General features: G+C 42.5%; 1 long non-coding RNA gene and 3 other non-coding genes across 5 annotated transcripts; 3 read left to right on the top strand and 1 right to left on the bottom strand.

Moving 5' to 3' along the window:
- Positions 1 to 12,062: 12,062 nt before the first annotated feature.
- Positions 12,063 to 16,195, bottom strand: LOC148094616 (uncharacterized). 2 transcript variants are annotated; one of them, XR_015718455.1, is made up of 4 exons: positions 16,027 to 16,195; positions 13,041 to 14,577; positions 12,528 to 12,650; positions 12,063 to 12,373 (listed from the first exon to the last, which is right to left on the bottom strand). It is a non-coding gene; the product is annotated as an uncharacterized LOC148094616 (long non-coding RNA). The 2 variants fall into 2 exon arrangements; XR_015718454.1 differs by lacking the exon at positions 16,027 to 16,195 and having other exon boundaries at positions 13,041 to 16,017.
- Positions 16,196 to 24,635: 8,440 nt separating this feature from the next.
- On the top strand, positions 24,636 to 24,709 carry trnai-aau (transfer RNA isoleucine (anticodon AAU)). The gene has a single exon. It is a non-coding gene; the product is annotated as a tRNA-Ile (tRNA).
- A 492-nt stretch (positions 24,710 to 25,201) lies between these two features.
- trnai-aau (transfer RNA isoleucine (anticodon AAU)) lies at positions 25,202 to 25,275 on the top strand. The gene has a single exon. It is a non-coding gene; the product is annotated as a tRNA-Ile (tRNA).
- A 339-nt stretch (positions 25,276 to 25,614) lies between these two features.
- trnar-ucg (transfer RNA arginine (anticodon UCG)) lies at positions 25,615 to 25,687 on the top strand. Its single transcript has one exon. It is a non-coding gene; the product is annotated as a tRNA-Arg (tRNA).
- Positions 25,688 to 26,806: the final 1,119 nt, after the last annotated feature.

The raw sequence follows: 26,806 nt of genomic DNA, 5'->3' as shown, positions 1-26,806 counted from the left end.
CACGTCTAGCTTCATTAACGCTCTCCGCAGGTTATTTTCAGTCAGAGGACCTGCAAAGCAATTGAGATCGGACTGTGGAATTAACTTCACAGGAGCCTCCAGGGAGCTAGGGTTTGACAAAAGGATTCCTTGTGACCCACATGTTAAGTCCTTCCTAAATGATAATGGATGTAGTTGGGTCTTCAACCCTCCCTACTCTTCTCACATGGGGGGTAGTTGGGAGCGGATGATAGGAGTGGCACGTATGATATTAGACTCCCAGCTCACTCAACTTGGTTCCAGGCCCCTCACGCATGACGTCCTGACCATCTTCACTGCAGAGGTGGCCACCATCATCAACGCACGGCCGCTGGTTCCAGTGTCTAGTGATCCCGATGTTCCGTGCATCCTTACTCCCGCCACACTCCTCACGCAAAAAGTTGGGGCACCTCCTACAACCTCAGGCGACTTCGGGGAGAACGACCTCTACAGGCAACAGTGGAAAAGAGTTAAGAGTCTGGCCAACTATTTCTGGCATCACTGGCGTAAAGAATACTTGTCAACACTACAATGCCGCCGCAAGTGGCATTCCACCAGACCAAACCTGCAGCAGGGTGATATGGTCCTCCTGAAAGATCCTCTCATGAAGAGAAATCAGTGGCCCATGGGGGTGATTGCAAAGCAGTGACGGACTTGTCAGGAGGGTAGAAGTCAAGGTGGTGAAAGATGGTAAAGCCAAAGTTTACTTTAGGCCAGTCACGGACGTTGTTCTTCATGCATCAGCTGCTGTGCAACAAGTTTAGTTTGGGTCCAAGTGTGACATCTTACTGATGTCAGGCGGGGAGTTTTCTGGCTCCTTAAGAGTCGGCCCTCATGTTATGTAGTGTTATATAAGTTCATGCAATCTTTATTTGTTTCTGGCACACTGTTCATTTTATCCCAGAATATAGTGTAAAAATAAATGTCTTGGAGACAGCAGCTAATCAGATATTTTAATTGTTGGGTTTGGATTCAGCACATTAAAATAATAAGAAACAGCACTTAATATGTGAAACAGACAGCTTCTGAAAAATCCAGCAGAGTTAGACAAGCAGGTGAACAGCAGCAGTATATCATGAAGCATTTTGAATGAATGAATGAATGCTTTATTGGCCATATGCAGGTTGCCCTGCAGAGGAATAGGACCTCTCTCCCCCCCCCCCCCCCCCCCCCCCCCCCGACTTACACACACAACAAAGACATCACATGGGAATACAAGTCGGAGATCGGCAGCGTTACAGAGAAAGCACTGAAAAAGTACACAACAATGGGAAAGTACAAGAGGAAAAAAAGAGACCTCTACTCATGCTGGGCACCTATGGGAGGACAGCATGTGAACAGGAAACAAACGGGCTGGAGGGCTCCTCGGGCCCCAAAAAGAATATTTCACCTTTACAACTTTTACAAAACTCTGCAGCTCGCTGTCTGACGAAGACCAGAGGGCGGGCCCACATTACACTGGTTTTAGAATCACTGCATTGGCTCCCCGTGTGTTTCAGGATCGATTTTAAAGTTCTTTTATTGGTTTTTAAACATCTTAATGGTCTTGGGCCTTCTTATCTCTCAGATCTGCTTTTACCATATGAACTCTCGCGGACCTTGAGGTCCTCTGGTACTGGCCTTTTGACTGTTCCCAAAGTCAGGACACATACTCACGGAGAGGCAGCGTTTCAGTGGTGTGGTCCTCATCTGTGGAACAGCCTGCCGGAGGAGCTCAGGGCCGCAGAGAACGTACATGTTTTTAAGAACAGGCTCAAGACCCACCTTTTTAATTTAGCTTTTACTTAACGTTTATTTATTTTATGCTTATTTATTCTATCCTGTTATTCTATTTATTAATTTAGGTTTTAACTAATATTTATTGATTTTATTCTTATTCATTTTTTATCTTCTTACTCTATTTATATTTATATTGTATCCCGTTCTTATTTATTTTATCTTTTTACCCTGTATATATCCTATTGTGTCATATCTCCAGTGTTTCCTCGGAGGGCGCTCTCTGCACCGGCGCTGTGATCGACCGTGGCTGCTGGGGCTCTGGGGGTCCTCTCAGCCTGGCTGGGGGGCTTCTTTGCCTCTCACACACACTAAGCAGTTGTCAAACTCTCAAACGCAGTAAGCAGTTGTCATACTCTGACACGCACTAAGCAGTTGTCATACTCTGACACGCACTAAGCAGTTGTCATACTCTGACACGCACTAAGCAGTTGTCATACTCTGACACGCACTAAGCAGTTGTCATACTCTGACACGCACTAAGCAGTTGTCATACTCTGACACACACTGAGCAGTTAACATACTCTCAAACGCATTAAGCAGTTGTTATACTCTCACACACACTAAGCGTAAGTGACGGAGTTACACCGTCCCGGGCCACAGACAGCTGATCTGGGCGCATACAATCACCACCACCATTAGTTTCTACAATTACCGTGGCTGCGCGTCTTTTCGTTGACCGGGCAGATAAACAAAAAGGGGTGAGAGGTATATTTTGAGCGGCGCAGAGGGTGGCCAACATATTTTTCCCACTTACCTTTAATAAAGCCGGTTGCGTAGACTCGCTTATACGAGTGGTTATGCAAGCCGATGGTATGGTGTTCCGGGGTTCAAATAGTGGGTTCGGGCGCGCTTGAAAGGTCACGTGAACTGCATTATTTTTGTTTGTTTTTTTTGTTATTGCAAAACACTGTAGGTTGCCAGGAATTGGCCATAAATGTCTGTATTTACATATGTATGTATTGTAGGAATACAGCTGGAAATAAGCTGAGGAGAAAAGAGTGTTTGGTAAAAGAAATAATAAAGAGATGACGATTATGCCTAGTGGGAGGGGCCATGGGGTATAAAAGAAGGCTGTCAGGGCCTATTTGGGTTTTTTCGGTGAGATGTTACAGAGAGGGTAACATGCAGAATGTTTTTTGTATATAGATGTTTGTTTTGTGTTGACTTAAGTTAGTTTTCTATTTTCTTTGTAAATAATCTTTTGTGCACCTGGGAGGCCGGCAGAATAAACTATCCACCTGAATGCTTCCTGACTACGCCTGCATTTGTTCGGGAGAAATTTCGGAGAGGACCCCGCGACAAGTTGACATAAGCAGTTGTCATACTCTCAAACGCACTGAACAGTTGACATACTCTCACACACACTAAGCAGTTGACATACTCTCAAACGCGCTGAGCAGTTGTCATACTCTGACACACACTAAGCAGTTGACATACTCTCACACGCACTGAACAGTTGACATACTCTCACACGCACTGAACAGTTGACATACTCTCACACACACTAAGCAGTTGACATACTCTCACACGCACTGAGCAGTTGTCATATTCTCACACGCACTAAGCAGTTGACATACTCTCACACGCACTGAACAGTTGACATACTCTCAAACGCACTGAGCAGTTGTCATACTCTCACACGCACTAAGCAGTTGACATACTCTCAAACGCACTGAGCAGTTGACATACTCTCACACGCACTGAACAGTTGACATACTCTCAAACGCACTGAGCAGTTGACATACTCTCACACGCACTGAACAGTTGACATACTCTCAAACGCACTGAATAGTTGACATACTCTCAAACGCACTGAACAGTTGACATACTCTCACACGCACTGAACAGTTGACATACTCTCAAACGCACTGAGCAGTTGACATACTCTCACACGCACTGAACAGTTGACATACTCTCAAACGCACTGAGCAGTTGACATACTCTCACACGCATTGAACAGTTGACATACTCTCAAACGCACTGAGCAGTTGACATACTCTCACACGCACTGAACAGTTGACATACTCTCACACGCACTGAGCAGTTGACATACTCTCAAACGCACTGAACAGTTGACATACTCTCACACGCACTGAACAGTTGACATACTCTCAAACGCACTGAACAGTTGACATACTCTCACACGCACTGAACAGTTGACATACTCTCAAACGCACTGAACAGTTGACATACTCTCACACGCACTGAACAGTTGACATACTCTCACACGCACTGAACAGTTGACATACTCTCAAACGCACTGAACAGTTGACATACTCTCACACGCACTGAGCAGTTGACATACTCTCACACGCACTGAACAGTTGACATACTCTCAAACGCACTGAGCAGTTGACATACTCTCACACGCACTGAACAGTTGACATACTCTCAAACGCACTGAACAGTTGACATACTCTCACACGCACTGAACAGTTGACATACTCTCACACGCACTGAACAGTTGACATACTCTCAAACGCACTGAATAGTTGACATACTCTCAAACGCACTGAACAGTTGACATACTCTCACACACACTGAACAGTTGACATACTCTCACACGCACTGAACAGTTGACATACTCTCAAACGCACTGAACAGTTGACATACTCTCACACACACTGAACAGTTGACATACTCTCACACGCACTGAACAGTTGACATACTCTCAAACGCACTGAGCAGTTGACATACTCTCACACACACTGAGCAGTTGACATACTCTCACACACACTGAACAGTTGACATACTCTCAAACGCACTGAGCAGTTGACATACTCTCAAACGCACTGAACAGTTGACATACTCTCAAACGCACTGAACAGTTGACATACTCTCACATGCACTGAGCAGTTGACATACTCTCACACGCACAGAGCAGTTGACATACTCTCAAACGCACTGAACAGTTGACATACTCTCAAACGCACTGAACAGTTGACATACTCTCAAACGCACTGAACAGTTGACATACTCTCAAACGCACTGAACAGTTGACATACTCTCACACGCACTGAGCAGTTGACATACTCTCACACGCACTAAGCAGTTGACATACTCTCACACACACTAAGCAGTTGACATACTCTCAGACGCACTGAGCAGTTGACATACTCTCACACACACTGAGCAGTTGACATACTCTCACACACACTAAGCAGTTGACATACTCTCACACGCACTGAACAGTTGACATACTCTCACACACACTGAACAGTTGACATACTCTCAAACGCACTGAGCAGTTGACATACTCTCACACGCACTGAGCAGTTGACATACTCTGACACGCACTAAGCAGTTGTCCCCCAAAGAAACCAAATTCCTAGAAATCAGAACATGGAAGTGTTTGCACACAGTTGTGATTTTGTGCAGAGGTCCACTCTACCAGCCAACCTCAGATCTCCACGCATACACAAACTAAGGCACATAAGTCTGCACACATCCAGACATTAACAGATACACACACATGGCCACCCTTTATATCGGTGGACCTCCACCAGGCCTCACTGCACTCCTCTTCTCAGAGAAACCCTCAACAGAAGAGTTGAGAAACACAAAACTTGTGAGATCTGAATGTCCTGGTGAGTGTCCACCTGTTACAGGTGGGTGCTGCCTGGACTGTCTCAAGAAAGACCAGACCAGGTGCACCACAGACACTTCATACCTTATCTCAGGACAAAAACTAAAAGAACAACATAAACAAGGAGAAAACTTGCTTTAGAAACATGCAGGGTTAGAGGAGACGGCAGCCGTGTAGAGGTGAGCCTGTGTGAGTCCTTTTTCTTTTAGTGAACAACAGAAAAACAAAAAAAACTTCATCTGTAGGGTTGTTTTCTCTGAGACATGTTGGAATCTGTAAACAGTTACTCCGAAAAGGATCCAGATGTTTCAAAATACTTCTCTGGTGAACGTTTCAATTCTGCGAACATAAATGCTGTGATTAATGGACTAAAAGTCATCGCTTCTCACCCCTATTTATGGATTCAAGGATCAAAGGATCAAATTGGTGGTAAGATTCTAAATATATGTGATGTCATAATCTTGTTAGTTTGGAATACACAAAACAATAAGCACAGTTGTACAGACACACACACACTCCCAAAAACTAGCCAGCCCTCATGAGGAGGTTGCGACGCCCTCCAGGTGCGGGAAAGAAAGCAGGAAAAACCGGGAGCGGGCCGCTTCACCGCTCTTTACATTAATGGACCGCCCCAAAGAAATCCAAACACGGAAATGCTTGCACACACATGTGATTATGCACAGAGGTCCACCCTACCAGCCAACCTCAGATCTCCATGCAGGCACATATGAATGCACATACATTTACACACATCCAGAGATAAACTCCCCCAAAGAAATCCGAACATGGAAACTTTTGCGCACACTGCACACACATTCAGAGTTCATAATGTACTGGTGAGTCTCCACCTGTTACAGGTGGATGCAACCTGGACTGTCTCAAGACAGACGAGACCAGATCCACCAAAGAAACTGCAGATGTGAGGACATGCGTCTTTTTGAAATATATAAAACAATAAACACGGTCGTGCAGACACATACACTCACACAGGCTGCGAAAGCCTAGCCAGCCCTCGTGATGGGGTGGACCTCCTCCAGGCCTCACTGCCTTCCCCTCCTGAGAGAAACCCTTTATAGAAGAGTTGAGAAAGACACAATTTGTGAGGTCTGAATGTTCTGGTGAGTCTCCACCTGTTGCAGGTGAGTGCAGCCTGGACTGTCTCGAGACAGACCAGATCAGCTGCACCACAGACACTTCATACCTCATCTCAGGAGAAAAACTGAAAGAACAACATAAAAAAGGAGAAAACCGACCTCAGAAACATGGCCAACATCTGTTTGATTAGACTAACAAATAATGGTTGACCATTTTCAGGTGCTCGCCTAACCTTCAGTAGTTGTTCGATGTCATTGAAACGCTTAGGTTTTATATATCCAGTTTCCTTGGATTGATAATCTGTCTCGTATTGAAATGTTTCTTTGGTCAGTTTTGCCTGTTGCAGAATTTCAGGGTCGCTCTTGTTGACTTTAATAGCCACAATCTGTCTGTTTGCTCTGTGAATTGGTTAGAAACAAAACTGAACTTGTTTTGGTTTCTTTTGTAAAATGCTCTGAAAACATCTGGAAAGGGTTTGGGTTGGTGTCAGGTCAACGTCCGTTATGCCATAAAGTATAATGGGTGAGCGCTCGTATTATGGGTTTTGGGATCAAAGCAAAGCTACCACGTCATGAAGGATCGAAGCAAAGCTACCGCGTCACAAGGGATCAAAGTGATTCTGATGTATGCGCAGGCGCACACACACATGTTTGTTTGTGTAATATTGTTCACGCTAAATTTGACCGTAGGCAATTTAATATGAGTCAATCAAAGAAAATGTTAGTTTTGGAGAATTTTGAAATTACGAAACTAACAATTACGAGAATTTTTGTTCGTGTATTTTTTTTTTCCTTTGCATAACATGTCGAGCTTTTCTGTATATAGCCATGTCGTAGATTTCGGAGCAAACAAGAAATTGATGAAAATGTTCTATTTTATTTTAACAATCATCAACTGCATATGCAGGTTTCGTACGGGTGCTTGAAATCCTTGAAAAATCTTGGATATATTGTAGTGCTTCTATTTCGGATTTGGTGCTTAAAACGCCACCTCCACAGGACAAGACTCAGCTGTCCATCTGCATCTTAAGGACAAAGGTCACTCTTTCGAGGATGCCAATGTTCACATTTTGGACAGAGAAGACAGATTGTTTGAAAGAGGAGTGAAAGAAGCCATCTATGTCCACTGTGAGCGACCATCTTTGAACAGAGGTGGTGGTTTACGACACCTCTCGGGCCATCTATAATCCAGTTTTGAGTTCCCTTCCCAGACATCTTAACACCCACTCACATCCTGGGCCATCTGACCTCAGGAATTCGCATGATAAGGTGGGGCCAGGCTTCACAATGAACTCACCTGAAACTCTGGCTGATTGGGACCCACACCAAGTTTCACACCTTGGCTCAGGCGATTCGAGGATCATCAGGGGGTCCTTTTGTTCCTCTGTGGGGGGATATTCCCACTAGGTTTATATCTGGGACTCTCCACCATTTGACCTTAGAACTGAAGAAGCTTCTCGGATGAGAGGTGAAACGTCTTCAAGTAACTTAAAGAAGTCCAGACGCTTTTCTTTGCAAGCTCCTTTGACTACGATGACCTGGGTGACTGAGAACCTTCACAGCCACCAACCAGTAAATGAGAGCAGGTACACGGACTCCACACAAAGACGTAAACACAGACCCGAAGCATCACAATCAGCTTTCTCTTCCTCGGCTTTCTTACCCGACGGCCCGTACACGGACACGCCGTCGGGTGAGAAAGCCGACAGCTCACTGACCGCGTCAGCGGTTTCCGTCTTTTTTGCGCTCGAGTCTGAGCTGCAGGTTTTATCTCTCTCTAACCAAAATTCACTGAAGCAGCAGCAAAAGAAGATCCAAACTACGCTCCACATTTGATAAATCTCGTCATTAATCCCCTCTGACTTTTGCTGTTTTGCTTCCACCGCCTGCACAGCTCTCTCTCTCTCTCAGTGTACTTCAAGAACAGTTTCCCATCTCAAATCTCTGTTTCCTGCATTATTCATTCGCTTAATTATGCACAAGTCATATACAGTGCTGTTGGTTGCTGTTTTTCCCCACCAGAAAATGACCTTGAAAAGAATCATTTCTGCTGTTTTATAACAAAGAAATTGAAACTTTTTAAAATGATGCCAAATTGCAAAACTTTTGCTGTGTCTCTAATCAAACCTCTGTAACTTTGCTCTGCTTCACTTCAGCAGCATCAGGTAATGGTCAGATGTTGATTCATGGTTTTCTTCACTTTTTGTTCTACTGCAGAATATTTTAAAGTGTATCTGCTATAGAAAACAGGGCAGGAAAATCTTCATGTTTTTCTGTGTTTTATCCTCAGTTACTTTGACACAAAGGCCTCTGCTGTGATGCTCACACCTCTGATGAAGTCTCACATGTGTCAGTGCTGATAAATCATCAGAATTATAATATTTCTGACTGTCTGAGGCAAAATCAAATTGAATGGAATCAGGACCTCGTGAATCGAATGGATTACAGAAATCAGTGATGATACCAGCCGTAGTGAGCAGCCTAGGCCCGACAGAAGTGGATGTAGCTGTGGGTAAAAAGGTGGAAAGAACTACTGATAACTTTTTTGTTAAGTTAAGGCCTGATCCTTCTGAAATTCATAGCCAGCTCTGACATGGAGCCATCAATCTCTGGGCGCTGAAAAAGCAGCAGTGTGTCCAGAAAACACATTATATGCTGCGATAAATGCCCAAGTGTCCCCTCTAACACTGCCTTTCAGTGGCAGCAGCAAACAGGTCGTCAGAGGACACAGGATGACATCATATTGTATGCCTATATGACATCATACTGTAAGGCTTGTATGACATCATACTGTATGCATATATGACATCAATTTGAATGCATATACGATATCAAGCTGTCTCGTTCCAGGACTTCAAGCTGAGTGCATACATACATAGATGGCACAATCTTTCAGTTTGGAGGTCTTGATTCGCCCATCTGACGTCCTGTCCTCTATCCTGAGGAACCAGGGATCAGTGTGGCGGTCTGCAGTTTGTACAAAGATCACTTGGTTACTACTGAATCAAAACACCTGAAGTAAAAGCCCCAAATTAAGATGAATTTAACAGTTAAAGGAGACTTTACTCACCTAGATATTTACGCACACCCACAGCACGTGGTGTGGTAAAGGTCGGCCAAGATTTTGACCACATGTCAGAAACTGGATCAAAATTGGACTAAACTCACTTGAACTCTGACTTTGTCTGCACTTAGAACTATCACAAGACATTAAAACAAAACATCGGGCATTGATGACATCACAGGAATCTAACATTCTAATCTATGCAAACTGTCTCCATGGCTACATAATATCAAATTAAATCATAGCAAAGGAGTAAAAAGCAGGATCAGTCTTAGGGTGTATGTTACATGTTTGCCAGTTTGGATGAGTGAGTGCAATACTTCATCGGCCTGTGTTGTAGCAACCTGTTGAACCTGCTGAGAAACTTTTCTTTGTCCACTCTGCCCCAAACTTCACATGCTCCATAAAAGTCGAGGCCTAGAGACCTCTGCATAGTTATTAGCATTAGGTTATCAGTATCATCTGATATATATGACATTTACAGTACAGTACTCACACATGACATAGGAGGAATAAATATGAACTTTTTGACATAAATTTGATCATATGAAATTGGATTTTTTTAAAAATATGAAACTTTTTCCTTCCGTCATACTTCAGAAATATAATATATTAAGTTTTGAACATTTTAAAACATTTAAGTTTGCTCGTTGTATTTATAAGATCCTACATGGACGTGCTCCACAATCATTGGTCAGTCATGTTAAAATCCATTATCAGTGGAAAACAAACCTGATCCTCTACTAGAGGCGATTGTGCAATACCTTTTAGACATAACACTCAGCAAACAGTTATTATCAGTTAAAGTCAGTGAGATTTGGAGTGATACATGACACATGACGGAATAAGACACGCAGACTTAGCATGACGAACCGACGAGGAACACGTACACTGTGAATACATACAGAGGGAAAAGAGGACTAGAGATGAGACATGGACGTAACTAAGCACAAACAGAACATGATGGCTGGGGGGAAAACACACGTGACAGAAGGAATGGGTCACAAGGGCAAAACATGTAAACGAGAGGAGGAGACGGGAGAAAAAGACATTACTGAAATACATGAAGGGCCAGGGCTGGGGCAGCCAACCAGTCACAGACAAACAGCCACATTTTTTACTGTGTCACCGCAAAGAGCCACATCATACACCTGGGCACACATGAACATCACCCATCCTTTCCTCTGTCCTGCGTTCAGTTTAGGATATCAAACTCAGGACCCTAACCCCATCAGGCCGGGGTCTTTGTGTGGAGTCTGCATGTTCTCTCCAGCTTCCTCCCACAGTCTAAAGACATGCAGTCAGTGGGGGTCTTCTCGCCCCGTTCACATTCACACAGATTTTTTCTGTTCTTGTTCCTTTTTACCAAGCCGGGTTTGTTGGTCCTTGTTTCCCTCTCCTGCTGAGTTCCTCCTGACGGAGTTCATAAGCCAGTCAAAGATCTGCACGTCACAATGGACTGAGATGTCAACTTCCTCCCACCAAAAAAAAGAAAAAAGTAAAGTCGTCAAGCAGCAGGAGAACAAAAAGTCATACTACAGCTACTGCACCCCTCTAATTTATTAGATTCTTTCAATCATGTGTTTCATAGGGGCCTCGGAGCACTTCTGCAAACTAAATGAGCTGTGCTGGAACTTACACCATCACGTAACCCATAAAGGAAATCTCTTATTCATAAAAAGAAACAAATGTTTGCTTTGATTACTCCTTGAGAAACTGAATGTCACGGTCCTGGGTCGCTGGCTCAGTGTTTTCTGTTTTGTTTTATTAATCTTTGATTTCTTGATGTGTCTTTGTTAGTTCTTAGGTTTTGGTTCTGTGTCCCCGCTGTTCTGTGTTGGTACTGTGCCTCTACATAAATAGCATCATAATTTCATATTTTGTCAGCACTTCCTAGCAGTATGTAACTACACAATAAATGTCAGGGTTTGCGTGTTGAGATATGAATGGAGGACCCAAGATGCAGGCATTGCTGATGTGAGTGAGCTTTATTTATGGAGAGTGACATACAAACAAAGGCGAGGGAAGCGAGAAACAAAACTAGGAAAACCTAAACTGGGAAAGCTGAGAACCAGATAAGAAACCTGGACACGAGGGAATGGAGTTAAAACACGAAGGATGACAAGCAGGAAAAACAGCATGGAGGAACACAGACGGACCAGTAACGCACACAAGAGGACGAATGCTATAAATTAGTGATGGCCCGCTTGAAGCTGACGCTCCGGCGCGTGTGTCAAAAACACCAACACACCGCTTCAGAAGCACTCTGTCGATGCTCGATTCGTTTGGCCACAGTCACGTGATCAGTGACGTCCAATTGTGAATTGTGAATTCCACTCTGCAGAGTGGGCAATCATAATGAAGCAGTTCAGTTTTTTGTAGATTCAAGCTGCTCTTCATATTTTTGACCAGCAGATGTCACCACAGAGGACTGTGTTAAAAAGCTTCCAGTAATGAATCGTTTTTCAACACAAGCTTCAGAAAGCTTTGTTTGGCCATGACTACTATAAATACACACAGAGGGAAACGAGGAAACTCAGGAGGGGGACACAGCTGAGCCTAATGAATCTGACGAGACGGGTCATTCATGTACTGTACATGATGCGGGTAGATGCTGTACGTTTATGGGCTGCAGGAGAGACACAGATTTGTGCAGCTGAGGTTGTTTGGGGTGCCTGCGTGTTCGCCTGCTGGGCCTGAGCGAGCCTCTCCACATCTGTGGCCCGGCGGTCTCTTCTCTTGCTGAGGATCTTAACGTAGTTTGCTGGGACGAGCCGGTGGTCTCACCGTCCACGCTGGCCAGGAGCGAGCCACGCACACGGGGCTGTAGCTCTAAACACGAGGGAGATAGTTGTAAACATGGGGCACGCTCACACAAAAGAAGAGCCCTCATCTGTTATTTCTAAGATAAGGAAAACAAAAATAGAAGGTTTTGGGTCAAAGCACTCAGAATCAAATGTCCCGCAGCCAGTAAAAAGCTCATCACCTTTAGGAGCGAGGTTGAGCATCTCTCCATCTTGCATAGAAAGCTCCTCCTGAGAAGCAGCTGTAAAGTCATATTCTCCTCTGGCCACCACGTGGTCGTCCTCCTCGCTCGCCCAGTTAGTGTCTAAACCAAGCAAGGAAACTGAATGAAAGACATTCATCATTTTAACTGGTCTGAACCAAAAACAAGTCCTTCTGCTTTTCCTTACACTTGTAAAGTAACTAATGGCATATGGAGCTATGGTACCCAATTTATTTGCCACTGAGTTACACAAAGGCACATATGATGTCATACAAGCAGACTCATCTTTACACGTGTACTGCAGCCCTGAACATTACCAGCTTCAGATTCTATTATCAAACTTTGCAACAGCAGCCTTAATTACTTTGAACTCAAAACAATTAGCACCTGCAGCCACTGTCCTGTGTTGAGTACACCTCTCAAAACAACTAAATGTACTCATATGAATATGTGAGTGCTTGTTGTTCCATCTCTTCAGCCTGCTGCACAAACCTGCTGGGGGGACGTCCTCAAGGTGAGGTGTGTGTCTGTATCCTCCCAGGCTGTAGCCGCCACCGTAGCTGTAGCTGTAAGGCCTGTAGCCACCACAGATGGAGCTCCCATAGGGGCTGTAAGAGGGGAGAAGGAGCTGCTGGATGGACAGTAGGACTGCTGGACCTTATGAGGGGGCACCAGGGGCGCCATCCTGGGCAGGACAGAAGGGCTAGCAGGGGTAGAGGAGCCTGTAGCTAATCCTAAATCTGTAGATCTGTTTGGTGACAACATAAAGATAGAATATCAGTAAAATTCACCCATAATTCATTGCAACATTAATTGAGCAAAGCATTAGTTCAGAAACGTCATGGAGTCGAGCTAAACCACAAACTGAATGAACAGCTCATAGAGTGGCTCTCTTCCACAGCGTGTCCTTTGTCCTTTCTCCCTCCCCTCAACCCCAACCAGTCCTCAGAGGCTGCCCCTCCCTATACCTGCTTCTACTGGAAGTTTCTTCCAGTTAAAATGGTGTTTTTCCTTCCCACAGTCACCAAGTGCTCGCTCAAAAGGGCTTGTTTTGATCATTTAGTTTCCTCTGTATTACAATAGGGCCTCCACCTTGCAGTATAAAGTGTCTTGAGGTGACTGTTGTTGTGATTAACGCTATATAAATAAACTGAAATTGAATTGAGTCAACTCTTCCTCCTGCCTCATCTCCAGCTCTGCTACTCTTCATCTGTACAGACGGTGGAAACACACAATAAATTCACCATCAACCAGCAGCTAGCGGCAACTTTAGCATGGGATGTTTTCTCACATGAGCTGACGTTATGAACCAGTCAACACACCTTAAATATCCTTAAATATTATTATCACAGCTCTGATTGTTCAGCTTCTCCAATCTGATGACCATATTCTCTTAACCTTAAAAAGATATGTTGATATGTCCAAAAAAGATAAAGATGTGTCAGATTTAATTCCATTTCCTCACTTAAAGTGGAAAAAAGTGTCAGGGTGGGGGGACTGATTGAACTGTGATTGTGGAATTTGCCTCACACAGGTGCGTTCACTGTTGCTTGTTTGAGAATACTGCTGCATATATACAAATGCTGACTGCATAAACAAACTGTTGTACATATATTTTTAGAATGACCTGAATATATTAAGAAAAAGACAATAAAAAACAATGACTTGCAGCATCAAGCGGAGGACTTTAATCTTCTCTTGTTTACGAGTTTGGGGACAGGTGAGCAGAGGACTGACAGATGAAAAACACGAGCTTTCTCTAAGGGTGTTGCCTCTCCCTTAAAGACAGGCTGAGGAGTTCAGTTACTCAAAAGGGGCTCAGAGTAGAGCTGCTATTCCTACACGTTGAAGAGAGGCTGATGAGAAAAGGAGAAAGAGGCCCAGGGCAGACCTAGGACACTCTGGAGAGGCTATATCTCTCAGCTGGCCTGAGGATGTCTTGGTGTTATCCCAGAAGAAGTGGAGGAGGTGGCTGGGGAGAGGGAGATGTGGGCTTCTCTGCTTAGGCTGCTGCCCGGGTAAACCAGTCCTTGATAAGCAGAAGAAAATGGATGGATAACAATAATAAGCAGAAGAAGCTAAAAGACACAAATTTAAAATAAAACATTATTAGTTATGAATTGAAAGATATAATTATTCAGCTATATAATAACTCAGCTTATAAATATATATGTAGGCATTTTTTTGAAGGAAATTATCGGGCAAAGGAACTGAGTTTGTTGGCAAACAGCAGCTACATTTTCTTCTGAACTGACAGTTAGCAAGTACAGAACAAACAGAAATGCAATGAAAATATTTCTGCGGCTTTTATTAATTTCACTTATTAAGCAGAACTGCACAAAACAAACAAAAAGGCTCAATTAACAGAAGAGAGAGAAATCTAGCGAGACACACTGACTAGGACACGGCCTCAGAGGAACAAACTAGCAGTCAGCCACTTGTACGGCTGTGCAGATAAATAATTAGTTGCTTTTTTATTCCTGGGACTTCTGATCCTCTCCAAATACACAGGGAAGTACCTGATGCAGCTAGTTTTGGGTACTACCATCACCAAGCATTTAAAAAATCTATTACAGGATAATAAAGTGTTTTCACCAACCAGAAGAAAAACATATTTTAGCGTATAAAATAGCAGTCTCTTCCAAACAAGTCCTTTAGCATGCTGATGTTAAAAAAGATCATGTAGAGTAAGACAGGCATAGAGAACAGCACTGACTGGGAGAGGCTTTGAACAGATGACATACTCAGATCAATTCAACATATAAGACTTTAACAATGCACAAGCATCTATCAAAAACCTATTTAATCTATCATCTGTGATATTATTATATACAATTATAATGTATTGTTCATCTCCCTTAAATAAACAGGCAGCCTTAAGGTATGAAATATTCATTTGTCTACTGTTTCAGTGGCTGATAGTGCCCCACAGGCCTCAATGTGAGTTTGAAGCCATTATAATCTTCAAGTTGTTTAACAATAAACAGATTTTGAATGAAAGCCACGGAACTTCGGTAGCACAAAAAAGTCTATATTCTTTGTGTCCATATGGATCAGTCATATTACCATTATTTCCCCCTAAGGTTGCCAAAAGCACCAAGTTAATACTTGAAAAAACTGCAGCAATACACCAAAATAGAATCAATATTCTGTTTACTTGGTGACAACGCTGCTTTTAGCCTTCAATCAGAAAGCTTGAGTTGGCTAGTTAAGCATCGGGCTAACGTTTAAAGCTTTCACTTTGGGGAAGTAACTCGCATTACTGCTACTGCTGTGTAATCTTGGTTAAATTCACAGCATATTCCAGAAATTACCCTGCAATAACTAACTGTTAGAATAGCGGCACCGTATTGCATCACACTGAGTGCATTTCAATCATTTATCCCGCGAGTTTGCTAGCTAGCAAAATAATAAAAACGATTTTAAAAATTAGCATGTGTAACGTCCACACTGGAGAAAATGATTTACTAGGACTTACGCAAACTCCTCCACAGTGAAAACGTACAAATCCTTCTTGCAGACTCCTTCTTGTATTTTTCGTTTTCCAGCAAACACTCATTAAAACGGCCTCCAGGCACGTTAGTGCGCTCACCCCCGACTGTTCGGGGAGGGGGTGGGGGGTCACACATTGAAACAGACTGACGTGCAGAGGTACAAGGCAGCCCAGGCAGAGAAATGTTGCTTTTAGACTTTGCCATTTTATTTCTCTATCTGATAAGAAAACTATTCAGTCAGATAGTTATTTGTGGTGAATGAAATACAGTTTCAAGACGTTTTAAGCACCAAATCCGAAATAGAAGCACTACAATATATCCAAGATTTTTCAAGGATTTCAAGCACCCGTACGAAACCTGCATATGCAGTTGATGATTGTTAAAATAAAATAGAACATTTTCATCAATTTCTTGTTTGCTTCGGAATCTACGACATGGCTATATACAGAAAAGCTCGACATGTTATGCAAAAGAAAAAAAATACACGAACAAAAATTCTCGTAATTGTCATTTTCGTAATTTCAAAATTCTCCAAAACTAACATTTTCTTTGATTGACTCATATTAAATTGCCTACGGTCAAATTTAGTGTGAACAATATTACACAAACAAACATGTGTGTGTGCGCCTGCGCATACATTAGAATCACTTTGATCCCTTGTGACGCGGTAGCTTTGCTTCGATCCTTCATGACGCGGTAGCTTTGCTTCGATCCTTCATGATGTGGTAGCTTTGCTTTGATCCCAAAACCCATAATACGAGCGCTCACCCATTATACTTTATGGCATAACGGACGTTGACCTGACACCAACCCAAACCCTTTCCAGATGTTTTCAGAGCATTTTACAAAAGAAACCAAAACAAGTTCAGTTTTGTTTCTAACCAATTCACAGAGCAAACAGACAGATCGTGGCTATTAAAGTCAACAAGAGCGACCCTGAAATTCTGCAACAGGCAAAACTGACCAAAGAACAATTTCAATACGAGACAGATTATCAATCCAAGGAAACTGGATATATAAAACCTAAGCGTTTCAATGACCTCGAACAACTACTGAAGGTTAGGCGAGCACCTGAAAATGGTCAACCATTATTTGTTAGTCTAATCAAACAGATGTTGGCCATGTTTCTGAGGTCGGTTTTCTCCTTTTTTATGTTGTTCTGTCAGTTTTTCTCCTGAGATGAGGTATGAAGTGTCTGTGGTGCAGCTGATCTGGTCTGTCTCGAGACAGTCCAGGCTGCACTCACCTGTAACAGGTGGAGACTCACCAGAACATTCAGACCTCACAAATTTTGTCTTTCTCAACTCTTCTATAAAGGGTTTCTCTCAGGAGGGGAAGGCAGTGAGGCCTGGAGGAGGTCCACCCCATCACGAGGGCTGGCTAGGCTTTCGCAGCCTGTGTGAGTGTATGTGTCTGCACGACCGTGTTTATTGTTTTATATATTTCAAAAAGACGCATGTCCTCACATCTGCAGTTTCTTTGGTGGATCTGGTCTCGTTTGTCTTGAGACAGTCCAGGTTGCATCCACCTGTAACAGGTGGAGACTTACCAGTACATTATGAACTCTGAATGTGTGTGCAGTGTGCGCAAAAGTTTCCATGTTCGGATTTCTTTGGGGGAGTTTATCTCTGGATGTGTGTAAATGTATGTGCATTCATATGTGCCTGCATGGAGATCTGAGGTTGGCTGGTAGGATGGACCTCTGCGCATAATCACATGTGTGTGCAAGCATTTCCGTGTTTGGATTTCTTTGGGGCGGTCCATTAATGTAAAGAGCGGTGAAGCGGCCCGCTCCCGGTTTTTCCTGCTTTCTTTCCCGCACCAGGAGGGCGTCGCAACCTCCTCATGAGGGCTGGCTAGTTTTTGGGAGTGTGTGTATGTGTCTGTTCAACTGTGCTTATTGTTTTGTGTATTCCAAACTAACAGGATTATGACATCACATATATTTAGAATCTTACCACCAATTTGATCCTTTGATCCTTGAATCCATAAATAGGGGTGAGAAGCGATGACTTTTAGTCCATTAATCACAGCATTTATGTTCGCAGAATTGAAACGTTCGCCAGAGAAGTATTTTGAAACATCTGGATCATTTTCGGAGTAACTGTTTACAGATTCCAACATGTCTCAGAGAAAACAACTCTACAGATTTTTAAGGTAAGTTTTCTTTCTTTTTTCTGTTTTTCTGTTGTTCACTAAAAGAAAAAGGACTCACACAGGCTCACCTCTACACGGCTGCCGTCTCCTCTAACCCTGCATGTTTCTAAGGCAAGTTTTCTCCTTGTTTATGTTGTTCTTTTAGTTTTTGACCTGAGATGAGGTTTGAAGTGTCTGTGGTGCACCTGGTCTGGTCTGTCTTGAGACAGTCCAGGCAGCATCCACCTGTAACAGGTGGAGACTCACCAGGACATTCAGATCTCACAAGTTTTGTGTTTCTCAACTCTTCTGTTGAGGGTTTCTCTGAGAAGAGGAGTGCAGTGAGGCCTGGTGGAGGTCCACCGATATAAAGGGTGGTCATGTGTGTGTATCTGTTAATGTCTGGATGTGTGCAGACTTATGTGCCTTAGTTTGTGTATGCGTGGAGATCTGAGGTTGGGAGGTAGGGTGGACCTCTGCACAAAATGACAAGTGTGTGCAAACATTTCCATGTTTTGATTTCTAGGAATTTGGTTTCTTTGGGGGACAACTGCTCAGTGAGTGTAAGAGTATGTCAACGGCTTAATTCAATTCAATTCAATTCAATTTTATTTATATAGCCCAAATCACAACAAATGTTGCCTCAAGGCGCTTCATAGATACAGAGAAAAACCCAACTATCATATGACCCCCTATGAGCAGCACTTTGGCGACAGTGGGAAGGAAAAACTCCCTTTTAACAAGAAGAAACCTCCGGCAGAACCAGGCTCAGGGAGGGGCGGGGCCATCTGCTGCGACCGGTTGGGGTGAGAGAAGGAAGACAGGATAAAGACATGCTGTGGAAGAGAGACAGAGATTAATAACAGATATGATTCAATACAGAGAGGTCTGTTAATACATAGTGAGTGAGAAAGGTGACTGGAAAGGAAAAAACTCAATGCATCATGGGAATCCCCCGGCAGCCTACATCTATTGCAGCATAACTAAGGGAGGATTCAGGGTCACCTGGTCCAGCCCTAACTATATGCTTTAGCAAAAAGGAAAGTTTTAAGCCTAATCTTAAAAGTAGAGATAGTGTCTGTCTCCCGAATCCAAACTGGAAGCTGGTTCCACAGAAGAGGGGCCTGAAAACTGAAGGCTCTCCCTCCCATTCTACTTTTAAATACTCTAGGAACAACAAGTGCTCTAATAGGGTGATATGGTACTACAAGGTCATTAAGATAAGATGGGGCCTGATTATTTAAGACCTTGTATGTGAGGAGCAGGATTTTGAATTCAATTCTGGATTTAACAGGAAGCCAATGAAGGGAAGCCAAAACAGGAGAAATCTGCTCTCTCTTTCTAGTCCCTGTCAGTACTCTTGCTGCAGCATTTTGGATTAGCTGAAGACTTTTCAGTGAGTTTTTTGGACATCCTGATAATAATGAATTGCAGTAGTCAAGCCTGGAAGTAATAAATGCATGAACTAGTTTTTCAGCGTCACTCTGAAACAGGATATTTCTAATTTTAGAGATGTTGCGCAAAGCATGTTCTAATCGCTCTAATAGGATAGTATGGTCAACAGTATCGAATGCTGCACTGAGGTCTAGCAGGACAAACACAGAGATGAGTCCACTGTCAGAGGCCATAAGAAGATCATTTGTAACCTTCACTAAAGCTGTTTCTGTGCTGTGATGAGCTCTGAAACCTGACTGAAACTCTTCAAATAAGCCATTCCTCTGCAGATGATCTGTTAGCTGTTTGACAACTACTCTTTCAAGGATGTTTGATATGAAAGGAAGGTTGGAGATTGGCCTATAATTAGCTAAGACTGCTGGGTCTAGAGATGGCTTTTTGAGTAAAGGTTTAACTACAGCCAGCTTCAAGGCCTGTGGTACATAGCCGATTATTAGAGATAGGTCGATCATATTTAAGATCGAAGAATTAATTAATGGCAGGACTTCTTTGAGCAGTTTTGTAGGAATGGGGTCTAAAAGACACGTTGATGGTTTGGAGGAAGTAATTATTGAAGTTAACTCAAGATCAATTGGAGAAAAAGAGTCTAACTTAATATCAATGGTACTAAGAGTAGCTGTAGATAATATTACATCTGTGGGATGATTATTGGTAATTTTTTCTCTAATGATAACAATTTTATTTGTGAAGAAGTTCATGAAGTCATTACCAGTTAACGCTAAAGGAATGGTTGGCTCAAAAGAGCTCTGACTTTTTGTCAGCCTGGCTACAGTGCTGAAGAGAAACCTGGGGTTGTTCTTATTTTCTTCAATCAGTGACGAATAGTAAGATGTTCTGGCTTTGCGGAGGGCTTTCTTATAAAGCAACAAACTATTTCTCCAGGCTAAATGATGATCCTCTAAATTTGTGACACGCCATTTCCTCTCCAGATTACAAGTCATCTGCTTTAGGGTACGTGTTTGAGAATTATACCACGGAGTCAGGTACTTCTGATTAGAGACCTTAGTTTTCACTGGAGCTACAGTATCCAGAGTCGTACGGAGGTGAAATTATTAACCAGATAATCGACCTCTTTTGGGGTAGCGTTCAGATAGCTGCTCTGCTCTGTGTTTGTACAGGGCATTGACAATGATAACAGTGGGTGGATTATATTCTTAAACTTAGTTACAGCGCTTTCAGAAAGACATCTACTTTGATAAAGTCTACTCTCCACTGCTGCATAATCAATTATTGTAAATGTAAATGCTATCAGGAAATGATCAGACAGGAGAGGGTTTTCAGGAAACACTGTTAAATGTTCAGTTTCTATGCCATATGTTAAAACAAGATCTAGAGTGTGATTAAAGTGGTGGGTGGGTTCTTTTACATTTTGAGACAAACCAATTGAGTCTAATAACAGATTAAATGCCATGTTGAGGCTATCATTTTTAGCATCTACATGGATGTTAAAATCACCCACAATAATTATTTTATCTGAGCTCAGAACTAAATCAGATATAAAGTCTGAGAAATCAGACAGAAACTCTGTGTAAGGCCCAGGTGGACAATAGATGTTAACAAGTAAGACTGGTTTCTGAATTTCACAGCTGGGGTGGACAATGTTAAGCATCAGGCTTTCAAATGAATTAAAAGTCTGTCTTGGTCTTTCATTAATTAATAGACTAGACTTGAATAGTTGGTCTCTCGTGGCAGCAGCTTGTGGGATGCTCTTCTCCAGGGTCCCCTTGGGCCAGCAATGCGTGTATGGGGCTTATGAACTCAGCAGGAGAGGGAAACAAGGACCAACAAACCCGGCTTGGTAAAAAGGAACAAGAACAGAAAAAATCAACATCATTACACATCCCTGAGCTGTCATTTACACCACCTGTGGCACTTGATTTATTGGTCACTAAACGTGGTGTGTGTTTGGTGCGTCACTGGCTGCGTGTTCTGTGTTATTTGTCGGTCGTGGGGTTTGGGCGTTGATATTTGACATCACAGCAGAGAGACTGGATGTGATGTCAGACCCCTCTAAATCGTGTAATTTACAGATATTTAATTCCAATGATTTGACTGCATCATTGTGTCTTTGAGTTATGACCCAAACTCTCTTTCAACTTTGTGAATAAATTCACGTCCCCCTGTGACCTCATAATTACACCACAGTTCAGATGGGATGAATGAGTCATGAGGTCACACCAACAGTGACAGCATCAGCAGTGACATCACTAAAGTTGAGTCCATAAATAGAACCCGTGACGTGGAGCAGGTACCGCCGTTTTGGACGATGCCACGACGCAGGTATAGACGCAAACGTGCGAGGTCTTCTCGCCCCGTTCGCAGACGCAGGAGAGCCCACAAGGCCTCGGGTGTCCGCAGACGTGGGAGAAGATACCGTCGCAGACATTAGACAATCTCAATAAACATGTAGGATGAACATCCAAACTGTGGTCCAATCAAGTTTTTTTTAGGTAATATATGTTGTTGTTGTTTTGTGTTTGTTATCAATGTTGTGAAAAAAGTTAAGCTTAGTAAGCCATCAAGCACTGATTACTCGTAGAAGAGCACCAATAGGAGACAGAACTAATTAGAAGGTGTTATTATTCAGTCTGTACATCGAATAGAAGGTGTTATGAAGGACGGAAGGCTCAGGGTTGAGTAATCAGCATCATGGGTTCATCCGATTAGAATAAGAATAAGCAGACATCTAATCATTCACGGGGTTCTCATTTTATTCTCCAATCAATAATTCTCAAATCAATGAAGCAAAGAAGGAAGGAAGGAAAGACACACATGGACTGCCAATGCTCTGCTGCCGCCCCGTGTGGGAGTGAAGAAAGAGTGAGCCAAAAGTAAATGCAGTCCTTATATAATGTGTGACAGGTGAGTGCAATTAAGGACAAGCACCACACCCAATCAAAGGTGAGAGAACTAAACAAGGTGCATCTGGTGAAGTGAGTGGGTGTGCTGGGATGTGCTAAAAGGTGAGTCTTTACAACAGAAGGCACTAACCACAAGGTGATCTTCAATGCATCTCTGTGTAAATGTGAACGGGGCGAGAAGACCCCCACTGACTGCATGTCTTTAGACTGTGGGAGGAAGCTGGAGAGAACATGCAGACTCCACACAAAGACCCCGGCCTGATGGGGTTAGGGTCCTGAGTTTGATACCCCAAACTGAACGCAGGACAGAGGAAGGGATGGGTGATGTTCATGTGTGCCCAGGTGTATGATGTGGCTCTTTGCGGTGACACAGTAAAAAATGTGGCTGTTTGTCTGTGACTGGTTGGCTGCCCCAGCCCTGGCCCTTCATGTATTTCAGTAATGTCTTTTTCTCCCGTCTCCTCCTCTCGTTTACATGTTTTGCCCTTGTGACCCATTCCTTCTGTCACGTGTGTTTCCCCCCCAGCCATCATGTTCTGTTTGTGCTTAGTTATGTCCATGTCTCATCTCTAGTCCTCTTTTCCCTCTGTATGTATTCACAGTGTACGTGTTCCTCATCGGTTCGTCATACTAAGTCTGCGTGTCTTATTCCGTCATGTGTCATGTATCACTCCAAATCTCACTGACTTTAACTGATAATAACTGTTTGCTGAGTGTTATGTCTAAAAGGTATTGCACAATCGCCTCTAGTAGAGGATCAGGTTTGTTTTCCACTGATAATGGATTTTAACATGACTGACCAATGATTGTGGAGCACGTCCATGTAGGATCTTATAAATACAACGAGCAAACTTAAATGTTTTAAAATGTTCAAAACTTAATATATTATATTTCTGAAGTATGACGGAAGGAAAAAGTTTCATATTTAAAAAAAATCCAATTTCATATGATCAAATTTATGTCAAAAAGTTCATATTTATTCCTCCTATGTCATGTGTGAGTACTGTACTGTAAATGTCATATATATCAGATGATACTGATAACCTAATGCTAATAACTATGCAGAGGTCTCTAGGCCTCGACTTTTATGGAGCATGTGAAGTTTGGGGCAGAGTGGACAAAGAAAAGTTTCTCAGCAGGTTCAACAGGTTGCTACAACACAGGCCGATGAAGTATTGCACTCACTCATCCAAACTGGCAAACATGTAACATACACCCTAAGACTGATCCTGCTTTTTACTCCTTTGCTATGATTTAATTTGATATTATGTAGCCATGGAGACAGTTTGCATAGATTAGAATGTTAGATTCCTGTGATGTCATCAATGTCCGATGTTTTGTTTTAATGTCTTGTGATAGTTCTAAGTGCAGACAAAGTCAGAGTTCAAGTGAGTTTAGTCCAATTTTGATCCAGTTTCTGACATGTGGTCAAAATCTTGGCCGACCTTTACCACACCACGTGCTGTGGGTGTGCGTAAATATCTAGGTGAGTAAAGTCCTTTACCTGCTAAATTTATCTTAATTTGGGGCTTTATTTCAGGTGTTTTGATTCAGTAGTAACCAAGTGATCTTTGTACAAACTGCAGACCGCCACACTGATCCCTGGTTCCTCAGGATAGAGGACAGGACGTCAGATGGGTGAATCAAGAGCTCCAAACGGAAAGATTGTGCCACAGAAAGACTGGAAAAAGCTTCCCAAAGAAGCAAGGACAGCAAAAGCTTTCAGAAAGAAGAGCAGCAAAGGAAAGTCAAGCAGCGATGGAACAAAACAACCACGCAGTAAAAAGAGCAAGACATCAAGCTCTGTTTCACTGCCCCTTGAAGGAATGTGTTGGAGTTTGTTCAAAAAACAGCCATGCCGCTATACTTGAAGCATTTTCATTAGGAAACACAGTGCTTTCGACTGTTTTCCTATTTTAGTCTACTAAAGTATGACTTTGTTAGTTTCTCCAGCCACATTTTTCATCAGCTGAAATGCATAGGTGGCTTCTGATCAGTAGGACCTTCCAAGAGTTGGCTTTCATTGGTATAGCTTGAAGTAATTTCTTGTAAACACACATTTCTCTTGTGTTCTTAACAGTTCTTCCACCCTCTTTTTGGTATATTAGTCAACAAAAGGATCGGTTCGCACACATGTTGTAGGCCAGTTAGCTCAGCTGGTCAGAGTGTGGTGCTAATAACGCCAAGGTCATGGGTTCAATCCCCATACTGGCCATTCCACCACCCATCCAAGGTGCTGTCTCCTGATAGACTGTGGATTTTATTTGGTGGGATCCAAGAAAAAAACCTCTGCCAACTTCCAAGTGAGTGATGTACGCAACTACAAATGACAGCAAACCACAAAATTCACTGACACATGACACGCTAATGAATGCATTACATGCTTAGCTACAATCTCCAAATCACTTTTCCAGCTACTTTCTGGATCAATCACTCATTTCCAAAGTCTGACACAGCATACTGCATCAAAAACTGCTGCTTTATATCACACCTATCGACCCTAACATTAGAAGACGCACACCATGTATTGTTTTGTGGCAAATTTCTTCTTAAAGCATTTTTTGTAAGTCTACAGAAGACTTTTTTTTCCCACTACGTTGAAGTAATTTCTTGTAAACACACATTTCTCTTGTGTTCTTAACAGTTCTTCCACACTCTTTTTTGGTATATTAGACAAAAAAAGGGGTCGGTTTAAGAACAAGTTGTAGGCCGGTTAGCTCAGTTGGTCAGAGCGTGGTGCTAATAACGCCAAAGTCATGGGTTCAAGCCCCATACTGGCCATTCCAGCAACTGTCCAATGTGCCGTCTCATAGTATATTGTGGTTTTTGTTTGGTGGGATCCAAGAAAAAACCTCTGCCAACTTCCAGGTGACAGATCGGGCCAGGTAAGCTTTATGACCTCTATTGGCAGATGATACTCTGGCTTAGTGGGTGGATCCACTGTGCATGTGGCAGGTAGGACTACGTTTTTAAGAGCGTGATACATGGGAGAAATGCTGTGGCATGCACTTATTTCAAGCAACAATCAAGCAATATCCACCAGCCACGTGACCAACCCACACCAGCAGTTGGCTCAAACAGACTCAAACAAACGTTCATGAAAAGTGGGAACTTCTGCCAGACCACGTGGCCTAACGGATAAGGCGTCTGACTTCGGATCAGAAGATTGAGGGTTCGAGTCCCTTCGTGGTTGGTTGTGAGTCCTTGAGGAGCAGGCATGCGTTCCCAGTTTATTTGCAGCAGGCCAACCTCGGGTTGATTCATTGAATCTTTGTTTTGAACATGTTAAAAAAGTACAACAACATAGAATTAAAAGAGACAAATAAACAAAGCAAAACAAAAAGAAAACGAGCAACCACAACTACAAATAGCTTTCATGTTAAAAAAGGAGCAGGAAGAAGCATAAGCTTATTTAATCCCACCCCTTTTCCACTATCTAGTAATCAATACACTACAGAAATACCTCCTTGCAATTACATTATATGTCATGTGTATTTTTTTTTTTTTATTATTCGTTATATATATATATATATATATATATATATATATATATATATATATATATATATATACATATATGTTTCTATCTATCCATACATACGTACATACACATACGCACATATACACATTTTCAATAACCCCATTAACACCTCAAAGGATACACAACCTACAAATATATATATACCCATACCAACATACCCGTGCACCCGTACACACATGAAAATATTAGACAAGAACACCCTATCAAATCTCTACCTCTTCCCTGTACCCTGTAAAAACCATCTCCTTAAACCGCTTTTTAAACTGTGCCATGCTCGGACATTGCTTTATATCTTTACTTAGTCTGTTCCACAGCTTCACTCCACACACAGAGATGCTAAAACTTTTTAATGTTGTACGGATACGAGGATGTTTTAAATTTAATTCCCCCCTCAAATTGTATCCCCGTTCCCTTTTAGAAAACATTTTTAGAATATTGTCAGGAAGCAGGTTATTTATTGCTTTATATATAATTTGTGCAGTGAGAAAATGAACCAGATCTGTGAATTTTAGAATTTTTAATTTTAAGAATAGTGGATTTGTATGATCTCTGTAACCAGTTTTATGGATTATCCTTATGGCCCTTTTTTGTAATATAAAGATTGATGATAGCGAACATTTGTAAGTATTGCCCCACACCTCTGCACAGTAATTCAAATACGGTGCAATCAGGGAACAATAGAGAATGTGGAGTGATTTGTGGTCCAGAATGTGTTTTACTTTACTCAAGATTGAGACACTTCTTGAAATTTTGTTATGTATATGATCTATA

The sequence above is a fragment of the Neolamprologus brichardi genome, unplaced genomic scaffold, assembly GCF_056152115.1.
Source record: "Neolamprologus brichardi isolate AB-2024 unplaced genomic scaffold, ASM5615211v1 NODE_ptg000033l+_length_6344489_cov_1, whole genome shotgun sequence".
NCBI lineage: Eukaryota > Metazoa > Chordata > Actinopteri > Cichliformes > Cichlidae > Neolamprologus > Neolamprologus brichardi.
The sequence above is the reverse complement of the archived record's forward strand: the minus strand, read 5'-3'. Positions and strand labels throughout refer to the sequence as shown.